This window comes from Oryctolagus cuniculus, chromosome 3 (assembly GCF_051225735.1).
Source record: "Oryctolagus cuniculus isolate XC-2025 breed Fujian yellow rabbit chromosome 3, ASM5122573v1, whole genome shotgun sequence".
NCBI classification, from domain to species: Eukaryota; Metazoa; Chordata; class Mammalia; order Lagomorpha; family Leporidae; genus Oryctolagus; species Oryctolagus cuniculus.
In genome coordinates this window covers 160,131,498-160,157,108 of record NC_142869.1, presented here as the reverse complement: position 1 = coordinate 160,157,108, position 25,611 = coordinate 160,131,498, and positions in this window count along the sequence as shown.

Here is a 25,611-nt window from a genome sequence, read left to right as displayed (position 1 = left end):
CCGCCTCTCTGGATTTACATAACAACAGGGGAGAGCTAAGGAACTGAGTCACTACATTTCAGTAGCCTAGGCAACCCAGTGGGAGTCCAGAGGAGAAACAGAGCCTGCACAGACTCTTTGGGTAGAAGCCAGAGATCAGAAGCTAATTACCATCAATTCTGCACAGCCGTGCGGTGCGGTATTATTTACCCCCTGAATAAATTAAATAAATAAATAAATAAATAAATAAAAAAAAAAGAGAGAGAGATTTACCACAACCTGAGGGTGTCACCTTTGCACACTCCTAACCCAGAAGAACCAAGCAGAGCTCTCAGGCCACACCCATCTCAAGCCTCCAAGGCTCCTCCAACAGCAGGCAGTCCACTTAACATGGACATAGTATAAAATAAAAAAAAAAATAAAAAAAAAGAAACGCACAGTGACGAAAGAAGAATTAACTATGCCAAGCAACAAACACAGAAATCGAGGGAACAAGATCAACGATGACACTATGATGCCTCCAAATAAACAAAACACCCCAAGCCAAGATTACGAAAATGATGAGATAGAAGAAATGCAAGATACGGATTTCAAAAAATTTATGATAAGAACATTTAGAAGTTTTCAAAAGCAAATCCTTGAACTACAGAAATCCTTATTGGACAGGATTGAAAATCTCTCTCATGAAAATGAAATTTTAAGGAAGAATCAAAATGAAATGCAGAAACTAGTAGAACAGCAAAGTGTGATAGTGAAGAGAAATCAAAATGAAATGAAGAGCTCAATAGATCAAATGACAAACACATTAGAGAGCCTTAAAAACAGAATGGGTGAAGCAGAAGAGAGAATATCGGACTTAGAAGATAGAGCACAGGAAAACATACAGTCAAACCAAAGAAAAGAAGAGGAAATTAGGAATCTAAAAAATATTGTTGGGAATCTACAGGATACTATAAAAAAAAAAAACCAACATTCGAGTTCTAGGAGTTCCTGAAGGCATGGAGAGAGAGAAAGGATTAGAAGGCCTTTTTAGTGAGATACTAGCAGAGAACTTTCCAGGTTTGGAGAAGGACAGAGACATCCTAGTACAGGAAACTCATAGAACCCCCAATAAACATGACCAAAAGAGATCCTCACCACGACACGTGGTAATTAAACTTACCACAGTGAAACATAAAGAACAGATCCTAAAATGTGCAAGAGAGAAACGTCAGATTACTCTCAGAGGATCTCCAATTAGACTCACAGCAGACTTCTCATCAGAAACACTACAGGCTAGGAGGGAATGGCGAGACATAGCACAGGTGCTAAGAGAGAAAAATTGCCAGCCCAGAATATTATATCCTGCTAAGCTCTCATTTGTGAATGAAGGTGAAATAAAGACCTTTCATAGCAAACAGAAATTGAAAGACTTTGTGGCCACTCGTCCAGCCCTGCAAAAGATACTTAAAGATGTGCTACACTCAGAAACACAGAAACACGGCCATCAATATGAAAGAAGGTAAAGGAAGAAAACCTACCAGTAAAAGAGCATGGGAAGCTCAAAGCATATACTAGAAAATATCTCCGGGAAAATGGCAGGGCAAAGTCACTATGTATCAGTAGTCACATTAAACATTAATGGTCTTAATTCTTCAGTTAAAAGACACCGATTGGCTGATTGGCTCAAGGAACACAACCCAACTATTTGTTGCCTACAAGAAACACATCTCTCTAACAAAGATGCATGCAGACTGAAAGTGAAAGGTTGGAAAAAGATATTCCATGCCAACAGAAACCAAAAAAAAGCAGGTGTAGCCAAATTAATATCAGACAAAATAAACTTTAATACAAAAACTGTTAAGAGAGACAAAGAGGGACACTATATAAAGATTAAGGGTTCAATTCAACAGGTAGATGTAACTATTATCAATGTATATGCACCTAATTACAGGGCACCGGTCTATTTAAAAGATATGTTAAGGGACTTAAAGGGAGATTTAGATTCCAATACAATAGTACTGGGGGACTTCAATACTCCACTCTCAGAAATAGACAGATCATCCAGACAGAAGATCAACAAGAATACAGCAGATTTAATCGACACTATTGCCCAAATGGATCTAACAGATATCTACAGAACTTTCAATCCTACAGCTAAAGACTTCACATTCTTCTCAGCAGTGCATGGAACCTTCTCTAGGATTGATCACATACTAGGTCATAAAGCAAGTCTCAGCAAATTTAAAAGAATTAGAATCATACCATGCAGCTTCTCAGACCACAGCGGAATGAAGCTGGAAATTAGCAACTCAGGAAACCCTAGAAAGTATGCAAACACATGGAGACTGAACAACATGCTCCTGAATGAAGATTGGGTCATTCAAGAAATCAAAAGAGAAATCAAAAACTTTCTGGAAGTAAATGAGGATAACAACACAACATATCAAAACTTATGGGATACAGCAAAAGCAGTATTGAGAGGCAAGTTTATAGCAATAGGTGCCTATATCAAGAAATTGGAAAGGTACCAAATAAATGAGCTTTCAGCGCATCTCAAGAACCTAGAAAAACTGCAGCAAAAAAAAAAAAAACAAATCTAGTAGGAGAAGAGAAATAATTAAAATCAGAGAAGAAATCAACAGGATTGAATCCAAAAAAACACTACAAAAATACAGCCAAGCGAGAAGCTGGTTTTTTGAGAAAATAAACAAAATTGACACTCCATTGGCCCAACTAACTAAAAAAAGAAGAGAAAAGACCCAAATCAATAAAATCAGAGATGAAAAAGGAAATGTAACAACAGACACCACAGAAATAAAAAGAATCATCAGAAATTACTACAAAGAGTTGTATGCCAGCAAACAGGGAAATCTATCAGAAAGGGATAGATTCCTGGACACATGCAATCTACCTAAATTGAACCAGGAAGACATCGAAAACCTAAATAGACCCATAACTGAGACAGAAATTGTAACAGTAATAAAGGCCCTCCCAACAAAGAAAAGCCCAGGACCAGATGGATTCACTGCTGAATTCTACCAGACATTTAAAGAAGAACTAATTCCATTTCTTCTCAAACTATTCAGAACAATCAAAAAAGAGGGAATCCTCCCAAATTCTTTCTATGAAGCCAGCATCACCTTAATCCCTAAGCCAGAGAAAGATGCAGCACTGAAAGAAAATTATAGACCAATATCCCTGATGAACATAGACGCAAAAATCCTCAATAAAATTCTCACCAGTAGAATACAACAACACATCAGAATAATCATCCACCCAGACCAAGTGGGATTCATCCCTGGTATGCAGGGATGGTTCAATATTCGCAAATCAATCAATGTGATTCACCACATTAACAGACTGCAAAAGAAAAACCATATGATTATCTCAATTGATGCAGAGAAAGCATTCAATAAAATTCAACACCCTTTCATGATGAAAACTCTAAGCAAATTGGGTATAGAAGGAACATTCCTCAATACAATCAAAGCAATTTATGAAAAGCCCACAGCCAGCATCCTATTGAATGGGGAAAAGTTGGAAGCATTTCCACTGAGATCTGGTACCAGACAGGGATGCCCACTCTCACCACTGCTATTTAACATAGTTCTGGAAGTTTGTTTTTTTTTTTTTTTTTTTTTTTTTTTTGACAGACAGAGTGGACAGTGAGAGAGAGAGACAGAGAGAGAAAGGTCTTCCTTTTGCCGCTGGTTCACCCTCCAATGGCCGCCGCTGCAGCCGGCGCACCGCACTGATCCTGGCAGGAGCCAGGAGCCAGGTGCTTTTCCTGGTCTCCCATGGGGTGCAGGGCCCAAGCACCTGGGCCATCCTCCACTGCACTCCCTGGCCATAGCAGAGAGCTGGCCTGGAAGAGGGGCAACTGGGACAGAATCCGGCGCCCCAACCGGGACTAGAACCCGGTGTGCCGGCGCCGCAAGGTGGAGGATTAGCCTATTGAGCCACGGCGCCGGCTAACATAGTTCTGGAAGTTTTAGCCAGAGCTATCAGACAAGAAAAAGAAATTAAAGGAATAGAAATTGAGAAGGAAGAAGTCAAACTATCCCTCTTTGCAGATGATATGATTCTTTATTTAGAGGATCCAAAGAACTCTTCTAAGAGACTATTGGAACTCATAGAGGAGTTTGGCAAAGTGGAAGGATATAAAATCAATGCACAAAAATCAACAGTCTTTGTATACACAAGCAATGCCATGGCTGAGAAAGAACTGCTAAGATCAATCCCATTCACAATAGCTACAAAAACAATCAAATACCTTGGAAAAAACTTAACCAAGGACGTTAAAGATCTCTACGATGAGAATTACAAAATTTAAGAGGAAACCAAGAAATGGAAAAATCTTCCATGCTCATGGATTGGAAGAATCAACATCATCAAAATGTCCATTCTCCCAAAAGCAATTTATAGATTCAATACAATTCCAATGAGGATACCAAAGACATTCTTCTCAGATCTGGAAAAAATGATGCTGAAATTCATATGGAGGGAAAAGAGACCTCGAATAGCTAAAGCAATCTTGTACAACAAAAACAAAGCCGGAGGCATCACAATCCAGATTTCAGGACATACTACAGGGCAGCTGTAATCAAAACAACATGGTACTGGTACACAAACAGATGGATAGACCAATGGAACAGATATGAAACACCAGAAATCAACCCAAACATGTACAGCCAACTTATATTTGATCAAGGATCTAAAACTAATTCCTGGAGCAAGGACAGTCTATTAAATAAATGGTGCTGGGAAAACTGGATTTTCACGTGCAGAAGCATGAAGCAAGACCCCTACCTTACGCCTTACACAAAAATCCACTCAACATGGATTAAAGACCTAAATCTATGACCTGACACCATCAAGTTACTAGAGAACATTGGAGAAACCCTTCAAGATATTGGCACAGGCAAAGAGTTTCTGGAAAAGACCCGGGAGGCACAGGCAGTCAAAGCCAAAATTAACTATTGGGATTGCATCAAATTGAGAAGTTTCTGTACGGCAAAAGAAACAGTCAGGAGAGTGAAGAGACAACCGACAGAATGGGAAAAAATATTTGCAAACTAGGCAACAGATAAAGGGTTAATAACCAGAATCTACAAAGAGATCAAGAAACTCCACAAGATCAAAACAAACAACCTACTTAAGAGATGGGCCAAGGACCTCAGTAGACATTTTTCAAAAGAGGAAATCCAAATGGCCAACAGGCACATGAAAAAATGTTCAAGGTCACTAGCAATCAGGGAAATGCCAATCAAAACCACAATGAGGTTACACCTCACCCCGGTTAGAATGGCTCACATACAGAAATCTACCAACAACAGATGCTGGCGAGGATGTGGGGAAAAAGGGACACTAACCCACTGTTGGTGGGAATGCAAACTGGTCAAGCCACTATGGAAGTCAGTCTGGAGATTCCACAGAAACCTGAATATAGCCCTACCGTTCGACCCAGCCATCCCACTCCTTGGGATTTACCCAAAGGAATTTAAATTGGCAAACAAAAAAGCAGTCTGCACCCTACTGTTTATTGCAGCACAATTCACAATAGCCAAGACCTGGAACCAACCTAAATGCCCATCAACGGTAGACTGGATAAAGAAATTATGGGATATGTACTCTTTAGAATACTATACCGCAGTAAGAAACAACGAAATCCATTCATTTGCAACAAAATGGAGGAATCTGGAACACATCATGCTGAGTGAAATAAGCCAGTCCCAAAGGGACAAATACCATATGTTCTCCCTGATCGGTGACAACTGCCTGAACACCAAAAAGGAAACCTGTTGAAGTGAAATGGACACTATGAGAAATGGTGACTTGATCAGCATAGTCCTGAATGTTAATGAACAACTTAATACATTATCCCTCTTAGTAGTTTTTTTGTCTGTTCTACTTAATATGACTGGTTTATTTTTCACTTTATGTTTCTGTGTGGGAGCAAACTGTTGAAATCTTTACTTAATGTATACTAAACTGATCTTCTCTATATTAACAGAATCAAAAATGAATCTTGATGTGAATGGAAGGGGAGAGGGAGTGGGAGAGGGGAGGGTTGCGGGTGGGAGGGACGGTATGTGGGGGAAGCCATTGTAATCCATAAGCAGTACTTTGGAAATTTATATTCATTTAAAAAAAGTTAAAAAAAAACACAAGGAAGAGCTAAAAATAACTTCAGACCACCCAAAACTTAGAGGTTACTACCAATAAGCACACATCAAAGGAGGTAATAACAGATGCATTTCAGGGAAAAATAAAGTAATTCTAGATAGAAGGTCTGAAATGCAATGTGTAAGGAAGAGCGTAACAATCACAAATCTGTAGATTTGCTCTTTAGAATAATTAGGTCTGAGGCATGGAAATAGTTAAATCTAAGACTTTGTTACTCTGACAGCTGGAAACACTCACTCACTGCCATTTCCAATGCTAATCTGGAGAATCTGTCACCTGCAGTTCTTTTGGCAAGAAACCTTCCAGTGAATCCCTAACTAGAAATTCTTTGAGTCAGAATTTTTGTTTTAATTTTCCCTATATAAGCACAAAAACCCAAAAAGGGCAAGGTTACTCAAAAGTGAATGAAGGTGCCTTTTAAAAGGGGGTGGGATGGGCAGGAAATCACTGTTCATCTTTCATTTTCCACATCTACATATACACAATAAAAAACCTAACGTTATTTTTTATATATATTGAAGAACATTAGTTTTTGAGCTGGAAGAGCCATTATTGTTGCAGGTAAAAAGCAAAGTTACTTGCTGCCAACAGTAACCTGACACACCTTGGAAAATGATTTCATGACATCTACTTCCAATAGCTGTAATAAACATCCAAGTTGTTCTAGTTGTTCTCCTTATTGTTGATATTAAAATTATGACTTGGCTCGGGAGGGAGAAGCCAAGATGGCAGAATAAAGAGGGAGCTTACTGCTCTGGTCTACGGGAAGATAGTTTAAAAAAAGCATAGAGAGGGTGCAGTATCAGGGAAGAGTTAGGGAGAAAATGACTTAGAGTTAGAGGAAACTCCCTGCAAATTAGGGGGAAACTGGATCTATGTGAATGGTGTGGACATGCACAACTCAGAACCCCAGCAACCAAGATCCTCAGCACCAGCTTTGAGAGTGGGGTGAGGCCAGACTGCAGCAGCCCAAGCCATTTGTGATAAAACTTCAGGAAGAGCCTTGAATGAGTCCAGCTTTGAACCCTGTGGGGAACAGTAGTCCTGCCAGCCTAGAGCCGGAAAAAAGGGAGCACATTTCTTTCTTTCTCCCCAGCCACTTGGCACTGAAGTAGCGCCTTGACAGTAGGGACTCCATTTTGGAGCACTTGAGACTCCATTCTGGGAAAGCACCCTCCCACCATGAGACTCTGGTCTGAAACTATGATCTCAAATAGTCGGACAATAGCAGTGCACTACATCACCGTTGGCAGAGCACAAAAATCCCCTAGCATGATTGCTCAAGCTTGAACGTAGAAAGATTGTACCTGGGTTAATGAGAAAGATGTGATTTGTCTATGTCTTACCTATAATTTGGATTAATGTCAAGCTCATAATTGATAATTGCAAGATTGTAACTGGTATTGTCAAGATTATAATGGATATTAATTTCACTTAGGACTTGGGTTATGTTGACCCCAGTAACTATGTACTCTCTTTTGATTTTAGCAACCGTGTATCCCCCCTCCCGATTTTGTGGTTTTTGCCTTTATAAACCCTATACTTTAGTTCCTCGGGGCTGCTCTGTTCTCGCATGTTCAGAGAGCCCCAGCATGCTGAAAAAATAATAAACTCTTTGCTGATTACATGAGAGAGTCTCTTGGAGTCGTTCCTTGGGTGGCGGACGCTTTTTAAACTCTAACAGCACCAGCATCCTGCAACTACCCAAGAGGAGGAAGATACCATTTTTTTTTAATTGACATTTTGAGATTCAATTATTCTTTTTTTTTAACTTTTATTTAATGAATATAAATTTCCAAAGTACGATTTATGGATTACAATGGCTTCCCCCACATACCGTCCCTCCCACCCACTACCCTCCCCTTTCCCACTCCCTCTCCCCTTCCATTCACATCAAGATTCATTTTTGATTATCTTAATATACAGAAGATCAGCTTAGTATACATTAAGTAAGGATTTCAACAGTTTGCTCTCACACAGAAACATAAAGTGAAAAATAATAGATGATTTTTTTTAAATGATGATGAAATCAGATCAGACCTATTGTCATGTTTAATCCCAGTGAGAGTCAAGTTGGGAGTTGATAATTTCTTTTTTTTTTTTTTTTTACAGAGGATCAGTTTAGTATACATTAAGTAAAGATTTCAACAGTTTGCACCCCCATAAAAACACAAAGTGAAATATATTGTTTGAGTACTCGTTATAGCATTAAATCTCAATACACAGCACATTGAGGACAGAGATCCTACATGAGGAGTAAGTGCACAGTGACTCCTGTTGTTGACTTTACCAATTGACACTCCTGTTTATGGCATCAGTAGTCTCCCTATGCTCCCGTCATGAGTTTCCAAGGCTATGGAAGCCCTCTGAGTTCTCCGATTCTTATCTTGTTTAGACACGGTCATAGTCAAAGTGGAGGTTCTCTCCTCCCTTCAGAGAAAGGTACCTCCTTCTTTGAAGACCTGTTCTTTCCACTGGGATCTCACTCGCAGAGATCTTTTGCCAGAGTGTCTTGGCTTTCCATGCCTGAAATACTCCCATGGGCTTTTCAGCCAGATCCGAATGCCTTTAGGGCTGATTCTGAGGCCAGAGTGCTATTTAGGACATCTGCCATTCTATGAGTCTGCTGAGTATCTCACTTCCCATGTTGGATCACTCTCCCCTTTATTTATTCCATCGGTTAGTGTTAGCGGGTACTAGACTTGTTTATGTGCTCCCTTTGACTCTTAGTCCTTTCATTATGATCAATTGTGAACTGAAATTGATCACTTGGAATAGTGAGATGGCATTGGTACATGCCACCTTGATGGGATTGAATTGGAATCCCCTGGTATGTTTTTAACTCTACCATTTGGGGCAAGTCAGCTTGAGCATGTCCCAAATTATACATCTCTTCCCTCTCTTATTCCCACTCTTATGTTTAACAGGAATCACATTTCAGTTAATTTTTAACACTTAAGAATAACTGTGTATTAATTACAGAAGTAAACCAGTCATATTAAGTAGAACAGACAAAAAAACTACTAAGAGAGATAATGTATTAAGTTGTTCATTAGCATTCAGGGCTATGCTGATCAAGTCACCGTTTCCCATAGTGTCCGTTTCACTTCAACAGGTTTCCTTTTTGGTGTTCAGGCAGTTGTCACCGATCAGGGAGAACATATGGTATTTGTCCCTTTGGGACTGGCTTATTTCACTCAGCATGATGTGTTCCAGATTCCTCCATTTTGTTGCAAATGAATGGATTTCGTTGTTTCTTACTGCGGTATAGTATTCTAAAGAGTACATATCCCATAATTTCTTTATCCAGTCTACCGTTGATGGGCATTTAGGTTGGTTCCAGGTCTTGGCTATTGTGAATTGTGCTGCAATAAACATTAGGGTGCAGACTGCTTTTTTGTTTGCCAATTTAAATTCCTTTGGGTAAATCCCAAGGAGTGGGATGGCTGGGTCGAACGGTAGGGTTATCTTCAGGTTTCTGCGGAATCTCCAGACTGACTTCCATAGTGGCTTGACCAGTTTGCATTCCCACCAACAGTGGGTTAGTGTCCCTTTTTCCCCACATCCTCGCCAGCATCTGTTGTTGGTAGATTTCTGTATGTGAGCCATTCTAACCGGGGTGAGGTGAAACCTCATTGTGGTTTTGATTTGCATTTCCCTGATTACTAATGACCTTGAACATTTTTTCATGTGCCTGTTGGCCATTTGGATTTCCTCTTTTGAAAAATGTCTATTGAGGTCCTTGGCCCATCTCTTAATTGGGTTGTTGGTTTTGTTTTTGTGGAATTTCTTGATCTCTTTGTAGATTCTGGTTATTAACCCTTTATCTGTTGCCTAGTTTGCAAATATTTTTTCCCATTCTGTCGGTTGTCTCTTCACTCTCCTGACTGTTTCTTTTGCCGTACAGAAACTTCTCAATTTGATGCAATCCCAATAGTTAATTTTGGCTTTGACTGCCTGTGCCTCCCGGGTCTTTTCCAGAAACTCTTTGCCTGTGCCAATATCTTGAAGGGTTTCTCCAATGTTCTCTAGTAACTTGATGGTGTCAGGTCGTACATTTAGGTCTTTAATCCATGTTGAGTGGATTTTTGTGTAAGGCGTAAGGTAGGGGTCTTGCTTCATGCTTCTGCACGTGGAAATCCAGTTTTCCCAGCACCATTTATTATTAAGATTTTATTATTTGAGAGGTAGAGTTACAGACAGTGAGAGGGAGACAAAGAGGGAAATGTCTTTCATCCATTGTTTCACACCCCAAGTAGCTGCAATGGCTAGAGCTGTGCTGATCTAAAGCCAGGAGCCAGGATCTTCTTCCAGATCTCCCAAGTGAGTGCAGGTGTCCAAGCACTTGGGTCATCTTCTACTGCTTACCCAGGCCATATCAGAGAGCTGGATTGGAAGAGGAGCAGTCGGGACTAGAACCAGGGCCCAGAATGGATACCGGCACCGGCGGGCACCATTTTGAAATAAGTAACAACTGCAAGCTCATGTCTGAGCACCCAGCAATCAACAGAGCAGAGATGCCTGACTCTGCCTGGGAGAAATGACAGGGGGCTTAGTGCTCATGACTGTGGGAGCCTTGTGTGTTGCGTCTGCAAAAACACTGTGGCTGCATATAAAGGCACAGGTTGTGGCTGGGTCTTTGAGTAGTCACTGTGGGTGGCTCCACATGCTGAGGGCCCCCTAAATCCCTCATGAGAGTCGTAGCCGCGGGATCTGTGCTCACACCAAGGACTGCACAGATCCCCTGTGTGGTTCTTGTGGCAGTGCAAATGAATACCATGGGGCAGCCTGGGCTCTGTCTGAGGCTGTGGCACAGGGTCTTCTGCCTGGCTCCTGGTGGCTGCTGGTGCTCTCTGTAAGGACACAGCCATGATGGACGGTGGCCCTCCTGCCCCAGCAGGAGCTACCGTCACTGACTGCGTCTGCACTGACGCTGTTGCTGGGCGGGGCTGCAGTGTGCGGTCCTGAGGCTCCTCCAGAACACTGCTCTTCCTGCAGGGGCTGGCAGCGCTGTTGTCACTGCCTCAGGCACACTGTGTCCTGTAAACTCACTTGGGCTAGTGACCAAGCATTGGTCTCCTTGGAGGAGAAGATGTGAGTGTGAGAATATGCCAACAGAGCCGATTAAACTTCCCCTCTGTTTAAAAAAAAAAAAGAAGAAGAGATTTACCACACCCAATTTGGGTGCAACCTTAGACACGTTCCTCACGCTGGAGCTCTGAAAAAGGCTCCCTGGCCACACCCAGCACAACCCTCAGGGTATACACTGAAAGAGCAGACACTCTGGGAATCCACAGAGGCATAGTCCAAAGATAAAGCCATCACAGGGGGAAAAAATCCAACAAGTATCTCCACAAATGCCCCCAAAATAAATCCAGGAACTCAAGAAACAAGAATTAGGAAGACAAGAGGATGCCTCCAAAGAAACACAACACTTCAATACTAGAATGTGAAAATGAAGAGATTGAAGAAATGCCAGAAATGGAATTCAAAAAATTGATCGTAGAATTACTTAGAAGTAATCAGAAGCAAATCCACGAATAAAAAAAAAATCCATACATGACATGAATGAACATTTTTTCCATGAAACTGAGATTTTAAAGAGAAATCAAAATGAGATATTAGAAATGAAGAATTCAATAGATCAAATAAAAAATGCAATGGAATGCCTTAACAACAAAGTTGGTGAGGCAGAAGAAAGAATATCAGAGTTAGGAGGCAAATCTATGGAAATTTTACAATCAGATAAAAAAAAGAATAAAAAATTAAAAAACTAAAAAATAGTGTTGCAAATTTGTAGGATACTATCTAATGATGCAACATACAGGGCACAGGTCTTAGGAATTCCTGAAGGTATGAAAAGAGACAATGGATTAGAAGGCCTTTGTAGTGAAATAATTACAGAAAACTTCTGTAATTTGGAGAAAGAAAGGGACATCCAAGTACAGGAAGCACATAGAATGCCTAATAGACATGACCAGAAAAGATTATCACCAGGACACAATTTAATCAAACCCTCCACAGTAAAACATAAAGAAAAGATTCTAAAATGTGTCTGAGAGAAACCCCATATTACTTTCAGAAGATCTCCAATTAGATTCACAGCTGACTTATCATCAGAAACCCTACAGGCTAGGAGAAAATTGGGAGATATATTCCAAGTCTTAAGAGGAAAATACTGTCAACCCAGAATACTGTACCCTGCAAAGCTCTGATTTATGAGTGAAGGTGAAATAAAGACCTTTTGTAAAAAGAAAAATTGGAAGAGTTTGTCACCATTCTTCCAGCCTTACAAAAGATACTTAAGAATGTGCTACACACAGAAACACAGAACCATGGGAAACCACTATGAAAGAAGGTGAAGGCAGAATATTGCCCAGTAAAAGTACAAAAAAAACTCAAAGTAAACTATAGGAATATCTGTGGGGAAAGGGTAGGGCCAAGTTGTTACTTATCAATAGTCACCTTGAATGTAAATGGTCTCAATTCTCCAGTTAATAAATACAGACTTGCTGAATGGATTAAAAAACAAAGCTCATCTATTTTCTACCTTCAAGAAACGAATCTCACCAACAAAGGTACATGCAAACTGAAAGCGAAAGGAGAAGGATGGAAAAAGATATTCCATGCCAACAGAAACCAAAAAAGAGCTAGTGTAGCTATCCTAACAGCAAAACAAAATAGACTTTAACACAAAAACTGTTTAAAGAGACAAAGAAAGGCATTATGCAATGATTAACGGATCAAATCAACAGGAAGATGTGACTATAATAAATGTATAAGCACACAATTACAAGGATACTGAAAACATGTTCCTGAATGAACAGTGGTTCATAGAAGAAATCAAAAGAGAAATAAAAAAAAAACTGTTGAGGAACATTTAAAAAAATAAGAAAGTATGACTTCTGTGATACTGTTATTAATATTATAATCATAAACATGCTCTGATAAGCACTTTACATATATCACTTCTAATCTTTAAAACAAAATTAAAACCTAAGTAAATAAAGTATTAATAGTTCCATTTTTTTAAATAGTTCCATTTTTAAATATGCAAAGAAGAATTAACAAGTCTCTAATATAAAATGGTTGAATAGGGTTCAGCATTATGGAATAGTAGCTAAAGCTGCCAACCTGTACACCAGCATCCCATATGAGCACTAGTCCATGTCCCAACTGCTCCACTTCCCATCTAGCTCCCTGCTAATGCCCTGGGAAAGGCCTCAGAGGATGGCCCAAGTGCTTGGGCCCCTACCACCCATGTGGGACCCCCGGAAGAATATTCTGGCTCCTGGCTTTTATCTAGATCAGTCCTGGTTATTGTGACCACTTGAGGAGTGAACCAGCAGATGGAAGACCACAATATGTGTGTGTTTGCATGTATGTGTGTGTCCACCCCCCATAATAAATAAATAAATAAATAAATAAACTTTTTTTAAAAAAAGAAAGTGGTTGAATCATGATTTAAATTTATGTCCTCATGGTTTTTAAAGTCCATAATCTTCAACAACCACATCATGTGTAAATAATTTTATTATTTATGATAGGTACCCTGAATCTGAATATATGCCCTAAATTTTTTATATCTATATAAAATTTTTCATGCACTCATTCAATTAATATTTATTAAGTGTCTATTTTCCTAGTACTATTCTAGGCTCTGAGGATATAAAATAAAACTAGTGGACAGGGCCAGTGCTGTGGCACAGTAGGTTAATCCTCCGCCTACAGCACCAGCATCCCATATGGGCACCAGTTCTAGTCTTGGCAGCTCCTCTTCCAATCCAGCTCTCTGCTCTGCCTGGGAAAGCAGTAGAAGATGACCCAAGTCCTTGGGCTCCTGCACCCATGTGGGAGACCTGGAAGAAGCTCCTGGCTCCTGGCTTCGGATTGACACAGCTCTGGCTGTTGCGGCCAACTGGGGAGTGAACCAGCGGATGGAAGACTCTCTCTTCTCTCTCTCTCTCTCTCTCTCTTTCTCTCTCTGCCTCTCCTCTGTGTAGTTCAGACTTTCAAATAAATAAATAAATCTTTAAGAAAGAACTAGTGGACAGTGAAAAAATGAACAAGTAAATATATGTCCAGAGGTGATGAAAATACTAACAAAAAAGTAAAGCAGGATAAAGTATAGTGAGTGTTGAGGTCTGGTGGAATGGGGACCAGTTTTAGAACATGTGATCAAGGAAAGCCTTTATGATATAGCTATATTCATAAATAACCCAACAAATAAAACTATGCATATAATTATTTGATTTTTTTTTTGACAGGCAGAGTGGACAGTGAGAGAGAGAGAGAGACAGACAGAGAGAAAGGTCTTCCTTTTCCGTTGGTTCACCCCACAATGGCCGCTACGGAGGTGTGCTGCGGCCAGCACACCACGCCGATCCGAAGCCAGGAGCCAGGTGCTTCTCCTGGTCTCCCATGCGGGTGCAGGGCCCAAGGACTTGGGCCATCCTCCACTGCACTCCTGGGTCACAGCAGAGAGCTGGACTGGAAGAGGAGCAACCGGACAGAATCCGGCACCCCGACTGGGACTAGAACCCAGGGTGCCGGTGCTGCAGACGGAGGATTAGCCTAGTGAGCTGTGGCACCGACCTATAATTATTTGATTTAAAATATGACTGACCATGTATATATGAACTTGAGGGTCAAATCAAAGAGTCTTCTAAGAGAATTTATATTTTGGTTATTTTTTTTCAAAGGCCATGAAAAAAGTATAAACAGAAAACATAAGAGACCACTACAGATTTCTGTGAATCTTTGCAAAAACTCAAACCAAGATTTCTGAGATTCACTCTTTATCTATAATGTTCCATTTTTATAAAATTGTATATTTCATATCCTTTTCAGAAACATAGTGGAGGTAAATCACTATACAACAGCCTTTGTGGTGTTTTTATATAACATCAAAGAGTTGGCATTGTATTAATGTTAAACATATGATAATAACCAAATCCTACGGCCGCAAGATGTTTAAATGTGTCCTTGGCCTCTTACTTTACCTTAAGAGTTACTCTGTCTCTTTCCACTATTTTCCTTTGCAAGAACAGACCCTGAAATTATTTGATTGAAAATAATAAGTCAATAAAAATGTATAATGTTGCTAGATTAGGCCCTTGGATACGATGACAAACAAAATAAGCTGTTTTCATGGAGATAATTGTCCAGAGGGGCCATCAGTTCCATGAGTCATCATTTCCAATTTCGAATCATGAAGGACTTATGTTCACTGATCCAGGATCTTCAGGATGACTTTCTCAGCTCCATGATACATTCCACCTGCTTAACGTAGCCTGAAGTCCTATTTAATATTTTGTTACAAGACTTTATTACATAGTTGGTGTCAATCCATTAACAATAGTAAGTTTATGTAATTTATTCATCAAATTTCTATTGAATCTATGAGGTTAACTCACAGAAGGCAGGAACCAACCATATAAAACTGGTAGATATTGGCCATAAACAAATTTAAAAACTTGATGAAGAACTGAATTTATACCCATGATTGAGACCTCAATTTTTTTGAAAGGGGATGTTTGCAAAGAAAAGGGGACTGGAAAGTAATAGAAAAAAGGGAAAGATATAAAATAGAAGACAGAAGTAGTCTCTGGAGGACAGAAAATATACCACCTAAAGCGATTTTTTTCTTTATTTCTAAAACTATGCCCATCATTTCTTGTCAGTGTTTACTAATTTATCACAGTACCTCACTCAAAGATCAGAAAATACTTCATGACAGCATTTTCTCTAATCAGTTTGAACTCATATTGATGTTTTCCCAGCTTCCTTTCAAGTGAACAATCAGGGAGGCCCTGACTTTAGTATCAAAAAATAATCATACTGGAAGTACTAAACATGTACTAATTGTTATGCATCAGAGGAGATATAACTGAGGTGGGAGGAGAATAGAACAGTTAAAATAGTCACAGGCTGTAGTGTCTGCAGGTTGTAAATAAGACTGTTTATACATGCAAGAACGCAAGTCAAGTATCTAGTTAGGACAATGGTGGAGGACAGCAAAGGAAAATGTTTGCCTTGAACTAACTGTCATCTTACCCATTGTCTTTAATCAGACTGGAAATGATATAACCAAGACAAATACCGTTGCTGTTGTACCCAACAACTTTATGCACTACCTTTATGGACAACTTTATGTACTACCTTGACTGGGTCATAGGATGCCTAGATATTTTGCTAAGAATTTTTCTGGTGGTGCCTATGAGGGTGTTTCTGGATAAGTTAGCATTTTGTTTGGTAGGTTGAGTAAAGCAGGTGATCCCCTTCAGTGTGGGTGGACATCATGCAGTCTGTTGAGAGCCTGCATGGAACCAAAGGCAGAGAATGTTGAGTCCTGCTTGACTGGACTTGAGCTGGAACGTTGATCTTCTCCTACCTAGAGACTGGCATTTTGGCCACTGACTCCCTTGGTTTTCAGGCCTTCAGGCTCCAATGTTTTCATCTTTCAGGTCGCAGACTAAATTTCTTACCCTCCATAATACTAGTAGCCAATACTTGATAATAAATATTCCTCCATATATATCCCATTGGACTGCCTTTCTGGGAAACTTTGGCTAATGGAGGATCAAACACTTTGTAAAGACTCACACGATGTTCCTAGATGAATCTGAATCTTAACAGAAAAACTGTTCCAAGGTTCTTCACAACATTCATGTTTTTCTAGGAGGTAGAAAAAGAACCCTGCAGATCATATCTGACCTTCCCCCACGAGTACAAATGATTTGATTATTTTCACCATCAACCTCCTCCACTGAACTTTTCCCTTCCCTCAATCTTCAGCCTGCCCCACAAGTAGAAATGGTCAGTACTGTGAGACTAATCACTTTGCCAACCTTTTTGCTTTACTCTGGACACAAGTGTCTTCAGTGAATACTACCTACCACAAGTAAAGACAGAACAGATGGACCACCCCAGTTGTTTTAAGTAAAGATATGTTACTTTTGTGTCTTTCTTTTCTATGTTTATTGAATATTTATTTATATTAAAATGTAACTACAGAGAGCAGAGATGATGGATAATAGACAAAAGGTAAATGATAGTTGATAGGTAGATGGATAGAAACTGCATAAATTGTTACAATTATAACTTCATTTTATACACCAGGAAGATTAGCAAAGATAAGAAGCATACCCAGGAGTAGGCATTTAGTCTAGCAATTAAAATGCCTACATCCTACAGGGGCTGGCACTATGGTGCAGCAGGTTACAGCCCTGGCCTGTAAAGCCAGCATCTCATATGGCCACCGGTTTGAGTCTCCACTGCACCACTTCCAATCCAGCTCCCTGCCAATGTGTCTGTGAAAACAGCAGAGGGTGGCCCCCCAAGTCCTTGGGCCTCTGCATCTTGAGGGAGACCTGGAAGAAGCTCCTGGCTCCAGGCATTGGAATGACCCATCCCCAGTCTTAATGGCAATTGGGAAGTGAACCAGTGGTGGAAGACCTCTCTCTCCCTGTCTCTACCTCTCTCTAACTTTGTCTTTCAAATAAATAAAATAAATCTAAAAAGAAAAAAAATGATGCCTACATCCCATATGTGAGTGCTTATATTGAATTCCTGGCTGCAGCTTCTGATAACTTCCTGCTATTGCAGACCCTGGAACGCAGGGATGATGGCTCAAGTTGTTGGGACCCTGCTACCCATGTGGAGACCTGGATTTAATTTCTAGCTCCTGGCTTTGGACCTGACTCAGTCTCACTGCTGCAGGCATTTAGAGATGATGGGAAGTGAGCCAGAAGATGGGAATGTGCTCTCTGTCTCTCCCTCCCTCCTCCCCTCACTTCCTCTCTCCCTCCTGCCTCCCCCTTCTTTCTCTCTCTCTTTTTCTCTTTCTTTTCTCAGAGAAATATAAATGAAAGGAAGGAAAGAAGAAAGGATGGAAGGAAGGGAAAGGGAGGGAGGAAGATCCAATGGCTCATTTTGATATGACTTTTGTTAAAGTCTTTGTTGTCAAGGAAAATGTCCACAAAATCTCCAACACTGATGCTAAAATCTCCCTAGCATATTGATTGTCTTCCCAAACCTGGCTCTCCTCTGCTTCCCCCACCTTTTTTGTTTGTCATCTCATTATCACCTAGGATTTTATGTTTGAAATTTGTTACCACCTTTTTCCTTGAAAGACAGGGAGATTCCATGAACCTTTTCACCCCCAAAATGTCTACAATGACCAGAGCTTGGCATGAGCCACCTCTTGGAGCCAGAAACTCAATCCAGATCTCACATACGGGTGGTAACAGCCCAATTACTGCAGCCATCATTGATGCCTCCCAGGATTTTCGTTTGCAGAAAGCTAGAATAAGGAGCCAGAGCCAGGTATTGAACCCATGAATCCCTGCTAGACATAGTTATCTAAAATGGCATGTTTACCACTAGACCAAACACCTACCTCTACTATAATTTCTGGTGCCCTTTTAAGATCAACCCCAAAAAATTATCCCAGAATATAAGAAAAGTTTTGTCCTGGTGGTGTATAGAAGTGTGGTGAGTAGCACCAAAGTCTTTAGGTAAAATAAATCTCAGTGGCTTCCCAGTGCTGTTTTCAACATGAAGAGAAGGCAAAATGCACAAATTCAGTGCCTTTATTGCTAGCAAGTGGGAAATGGTTTTGAGTAGGGGAAAAATGAAGGATTTGAAAGCCGACCATACTACTGCTTACATGAAATCCTAAGCTTGTAGGAGATCAGATCAACAAGAGCAAAACCAGGAGCACAGTCCACCAGGGCAACACTGGAAAGGTTTGATCTTCTTGGATCCTAGACATGAGCTCCTTCTCTGGCTGGTTCTGAATTGTGAGGAGAAGGAACATGGGGTTACTAAACTGCCCAAGGGACATCAACAACTTTTCAATAAAATCAGCCACAGCAATTATGACAGTTATTATTTGAGTGTTTCTCTGTGGCAACCAATGTTTTCAGCAAGTCTTTTTAAATAAAACATTTTATTTCATCTTAACAATTCAGTTTATCACCATTTTATAGATGAGGAAGTTGAGACATAGAGTTGTTAAATAATTTTCTCAAGGTTTATGAGTTGATGAGTCAGATTTCAAACACAGGAAGTCTGTGATAGAAACTTGATTCTAAAAAGCACCATCTTTGTTAGCAAGTACAAATTCCATAGTGCTAAATACTTCTTTAAAGTAAAACTGTGAGTATGATGAAGACTGCAGGAGAGTCAAATAAAGTATTTAGTGATTTTTTGCAATTGTGAAGCATATTTATAATGGAAAACTCTAGAGCTCATTATTAGGTTAACTGCAGCTTTAGCAAATTCTGCCAGAAAAAATCCTAAAACTGTAAAAATCAAGGAAGGGTGGCCAGCTCTGTGATGTAGTAGGTTAGGCCTCTGACTGCAGCACAGGTACCCATAGTAGGCCAGTTTGAGTCCCAGTTGCTCAACTTCGGATCCAGCTCCCTGCTGATGGGCTGTGAAAGCAGTAGAAAATGGCTCAAGTGCTTGGGCCCCTACACCTACATGGGAGACCCAGAAGTGCTTAGCTCCTGGCTTCAGATCAGTCCAGCTCCAGCCATTGTGGCCATTTGAGGAGTGAATCAGCTGTTGGAAGATCTCTCTGTCTTTCCTTCCCTCTGTCTGTAATTCTGCCTCTCAAATAAATAAATAAATCTTTTATAAAAATCATGGAAGAATACTATAGGGCAGACTGATGGAACAAAAAATAATGGGGTCAAGACTCTGACTTCTTTTTAAATGAGCTAGGCATCTATAGAGTAACGAACCTGTGAGTCAGATGCAAATCTCCCTTCTTAGTTTTGTGGAAACTCTGTTCACTGCTAGCCTTGCTAAGATGTCTTCTCACTGAAATTCCTTGAGAGTAGCTTATTCTAGAAGATCAGAATATATAAAGACTCTAGTCTTATTTATTACACCAGTTTTATTAATCACCTTAAGGTTAGGAGTGTAAATCCAAGACATAAAATCTGTCTATGAAATAAGGCTGATCAATCCTGAGAATATATTTCTCCCAGATAAGCTGAATTGTAGTAACAATTGTTGCATGAAAATGCCACTACCAGTTACTCAAATTACATGACACTACAAATCTTGGAGAATATTATAAAAACAGGTTGTCAATCATGTGGTAGAATTGTTTTAGTTATTCTGATTTGTTACACCTGAATTGTATCCACTCCAAAATTGTATTTTGAAGTCCTACCTCCAGGACCTCAGAACATGACTGTATTTGGAAGCCCTTTAAAGAAATAACTACGGTAATTGAGGTCCTATGTCTGGTCATTAGTCCAACTTGATTGGTATTCTTACAAGAAGAAAAGATTGGGACACCAATGATGTGCAAAGAGGAAAGACCATATGAAGACAACAGGAGAAGAGAGAGGCCTCAGGGTGAAAATCCTTCTAACATTTTGACCTTAGACATCTAGCCTCCTAGAATAGTGAGAAAATAATTTCTGTTGTTTAATCCAGTCTGTAATTTTTTTTCTTTATGGCAGTCCTAACACACTAACACACCACCACGCAGATGAATTACATTTAGACTCACTATAGTAGTGTGGTCTGGTGGCTAAGCCCACTAAAGTCATTTCTTAGGAGAGAAGAAAATATTTGGTGAAAGAAGTACCCAAATTCAACCTGTGTTATTGGCACTAATTCTGTTTGAAATGTAGCATATATTACATGGTACATGTAGATTTGTAGAGTTTCAGGTCAATGAAGAATCTAGAAACTTTGAGGATCAAGAGCACATGAGGGACAAGAATGCTTGATAGAGCACAAATTTGTCTAGGTATTAGCAGAAGTAAGGGCATAGAGAGCCTCCTCAAAATGCCAGCAAAGCAGCCAGACTCCATTGAGGGAAAATATTTTTGCCTTTAAGAAAGATTATATTCTATTTATGGAGTCTTTAGACATTTGCCATTTGTTTCTTTTGTTCAATAAAAAAAATCTGAAGCTCATCTTCCTTCAGGAACTGTGTAAAATCCTAGGTAATAATGAAGAGTGAGGTTGTATCTCTTCCAGGATTACCCTAACAAAATACCATCAACTGGGTGGATTAAACAAGAGAAAATTATTTATTACCATCTGGAGACCAAAATGTCCAAAGTCAAAGTGCTAGAAAATGCAATTTTTGGTAAAGCCTCTCCAGCAATCTTCTCAGTAGTTCTTTTCATGACCCTTTCTCTGTGCAGATACTGAGAAAGAGAACCCTTTAATATTGCTTCCTCTTCCTAGAGGGACACTAGTCTTATATGAACAAGGCCCACCATTAGGATCGCATTTAACCTTTTTTTTCAACTTTTATTTAATACATATAAATTTCCAAAGTACAACTTTTAGATTATAGCGGTTTTCCTCCCATAACCTCCCTCCCATACGCAACCATCCCATCTCCCACTCCATCTCCCATCCCACTCTTCATCAAGATTCATTTTCAACTATTGTTATATACAGAAGATCAATTTAGTATATACTAAGTGAAAATTTCAACAGACTGCATCCACACAGACACACAAAGTATAGAGTACGGTTTGAGCAGTAGTTTTACAATTAATTCACATAGTACAACACATTAAGGACAGAGATCCTACATGGGGAGTAGGTGCACAGTGACTCCCATTGTTGATTTAACAACTGATATTCTTATTTATGAGGTCAGTAATCACCCGAGGCTCTTGTATGAGCTGCAAAGGCTATGGAAGCCTCTTGAGTTCACAAACATCGACCTTATTAATACAAGGCCATAGTCAAAGTGGAAGTTCTCTCCTCCCTTCAGAGAAAAGTACCTCCTTTGAAGGTCCCTTCTTTCCCCTGGGATCTCATAGAGAACTTTCATTTAGGTCTTTATTTTTTCACAATGTCTTGGCTTTCCATGCGTGAAATACTCTCATGGGCTTTTTAGCCTGATCTAGATGCCTTAAGGGCTGATTCTGAGGCCAGAGTGCTGTTTAGGGCATCTGCCATTCAATGAGTCTGCTGTGTATCCCGCTTCCCATGTTGGATCAATATCTCCTTTTTAATTCTATCAGTTATTATTAGCAGACAGTAGTCTTGTTTGTGTGATCCCTTTGACTCTTAGACCTATCAGTGTAATCAATTATGAACTGAAGTTGATCACTTTGACTAGTGAGATAGCATTGGTACATGCCACCTTGATTGGATTGAATTGGAATCCCCAGGCATGTTTCTAGCTTTACCATTAGGGGTAAGTCTGAATGAGCATGTACATCTGAAGTCCGAGCCAAACTATACATCTCCTCCCTCTCTTATTCCCACTCTTATATTTAACAGGGATAGCTTTTCAGTTAATTTTAAGTGCCTAAGAATACTTGTGTGTTAATTAAAGTGTTCAACTAATGGTATTAAGTACAACAAAAAAATACTAAAAGGAATAAAATAGTAAGTTGTTTCTCAACAGTCAGGACAAGGGCTGATCAAGTCATTGTTACTCAAAGTGTCCATTTCACTTCTACAGGTTTCCTTTTAGGTGCTCAGTTAGTTGTCACAGGTCAGGGAGAACGTATGATATTTGTCTCTTTGTGACTGGATTATTTCATTCAACATGATGTTTTCCAGATTCTTCATTTTTGTTGCAAATGACTGGATTTCATTTCTTTTTACTACTGTATAGTATTCTATAGAGTACATATCCCTTCTGTTGATGGGCATGTCTTAGGTTGATTCCATGTCTTAGCTATTGTTGATTCCATGTCTTAGCTATTGTGAATTGAGCTGCAATAAACATGGAGGTGCAGACAGCTTTTTTATTTGCCAATTTAATTTCCTTTGGGTAAATTACGAGGAGTGGGATGGCTTGGTCATGTGGTAGGGCTATATTCAGGTTTCTGAGGCATCCTCAAACTGTCTTCCAGTGCAACTGGAAGTGCTTTACCAGTTTGCATTCCCACAAACAGTGGATTAGTGAGACTTTTTCCCCACATCCTCGCCAGCATCTGTTGTTGGTAGATTTCTGTATGTGAGCCATTCTAACTGGGGTTTTGATTTACATTGTGGTTTTGATTTACATTTCCCTGATTGCTAGTGATCCTGAACATTTTTTCATGTGTCTGTTGGCCATTTGGATTTCCTCTTTTGAAAAATGTCTATTGAGTTGGTTGCCTCTTCACTTTCCTTTTTTTTTTTTCCGTAGTACAGAAACTTCTCCATTTCATGTAATCCCAATCGTTACTTTTGGCTTTGCCTGTTCCTCTGGGGTCTTTTCCAAGAAGTGTTTGCTGTGTCTATATCTTGCAGGGTTTCTCCGATGTTCTCTAATAATTTGATGGTGTCGGGTCGTAGATTTAAATCTTTAATCCATGCTGAGTGGATTTTTGTGTAAGGTGTATGGTAGGGGTCTTGCTTCATACTTCTGCATGTGGAAATCCAGTTTGCCCAGCACCATTTGTTGAATAGACTGTCTTGCTCCAGAAATTGGTTTTAGATCCTTGATCAAATATAAGTTGGTAGTAGATATTTGGATTGATTTCTGGTGTTTCTCTTCTGTTTCATTGGTCTATCCATTTCTTTCTGTATCAGAACCATGCTATTTTGATTATAACTACCCCGTAATATGTATTGAAATTTGGTATTGCTGGGGCCAGCACCATGGCTCACATGGCTAATCCTCCACTTGCAGCACCATCATCCCATCTGGGCACCAGGTTCCAGTCCTGACTGCTCCTCTAACAGTCTAGCTCTCTTCTGTGGCCCGGGAGGGCAGTGGAGGATGGCACAAGTGCTTGGGTGCCTGCACCCACATGGGAGACCAGGAGGAAGCACCTGTCCCCTGGCTTTGGATTGGTGTAGCTCCAGCTTAGCAGCCATTTAGGTGGTGAACCAACGGAAGGAAGATCATTCCCTCTCTCTCTCTCACTGTCTAACTCTATCTGTCAAACAAATAAATAAAAAGAATTCTGGTATTGTGATGCCTCCAGTTTTGTTTTTGTTGTACAAGATTGCTTTAGCTATTCAATGTCTCCTATACCTCCATATGAATTTCAGCATCATTTTTTCCAGATCTAAGAAGAATGTGGTATTTTAATTGGTATCACATTGAATCTAAAAATTGCTTTTGGGAGAATGGACATTTTGATGATACTGATTCTTTCAGTCCATGAGCATGGAAGATTTTTTCATTTTTTGGTATCGTCTCCTATTTTGTATTTATTTCTGTAAGATTTTGTAATTCTCATCATAGAAATCTTTGACATCCTTGGTTAAGTTTATTCCAAGGTATTTGATTGTTTTTGTAGCTATTGTGAATGGGACTGATCTTAGAAGTTCTTTCTCAGCCATGGAATTGCCTGTGTATACAAAGGCTGTTGATTTTTATGCATTGATTTTATATCCTGCTACTTTGTCATACTCTTTATGAGTTCCAGTAGTCTCTTAGTAGAGTTCTTTGGATCCCCTTAATAAAGAATCATATCATCTGCAAAGATGGATCATTTGACTTCTTCCTTCCCAATTTGTATTCCTTTAAGTTCTTTTTCTTGCCTAATAACTCTGGCTAAATCTTCCAGTAATATATTGAATAGCAATGGTGAGAATGGGCATCCCTGTTTGGCACCAGAACTCAGTGGAAATGCTTCCAACTTTTCCCCATTCAATAGGATGTTGGCCATGGGTTTTTCATAAATTGCTTTGATTGTGTTGAGGAATGTTTTTTCTACACCCAATTTTCTTAGAGTTTTCATCATGAAAGGGTGTTGTATTTTATCAAATGCTTTCTCGGCATCTATTGAGATAATCATATGGTTTTTCTTCTGCAGTCTGTTAATGTGGTGTATCATGTTGATTGATTTGTGAATGTTGAACCATCCCTGCATACCAAGGATAAATCCCACTTGGCCTGGGTGGATGATCTTTCTGATGTGTGGCTGAAATCTTTTGGCCAGAATTTTATTTAGGATTTTTGAGTCTATGTTCATCAAAGAAATTGGTCTGTAATTCCCTTTCAATGCTACATCTTCTTCAGGGTCAGTAATTAAGGTGATTCTGGCTTCATAGAAAGAATTTAGGAGGATTCCCTCTCTTTCAATTGGTCTGAATATTTTGAGAAGAATTAGAGTTAGTTCTTCTTTAAATGTCTGGTAGAATTCAGCAGTGAATCCATCTGGTCCTGGGCTTTTCTTTGTTGGGAGGGCCTTTATTCCTGATTCAATTTCTGACTCAGTTATGGGCCTGCTTAGGTTTTCTATGTCTTCCTGGTTCAATTTAGGTAGGTTGTATGTGTCCAAGAATCTATCATTTCTGATAGATTTTCCTGTTTGCTGGTATACAACTCTTTGTAGTAATTTCTGATGACTCTTTTTTATTTCTGTGGTGTCTGTTTTTACATTCCATTTTTCATTTTTGATTTTACTAATTTTTGGTCTTTTCTTCTTTTTTTTTGGTTAGTTGGGTCAATGGTGTGTCAATTTTGTTTATTTTTTCAAAAAACCAGCTCTTCGCTTTGCTGATCTTTTGTAGTTTTTT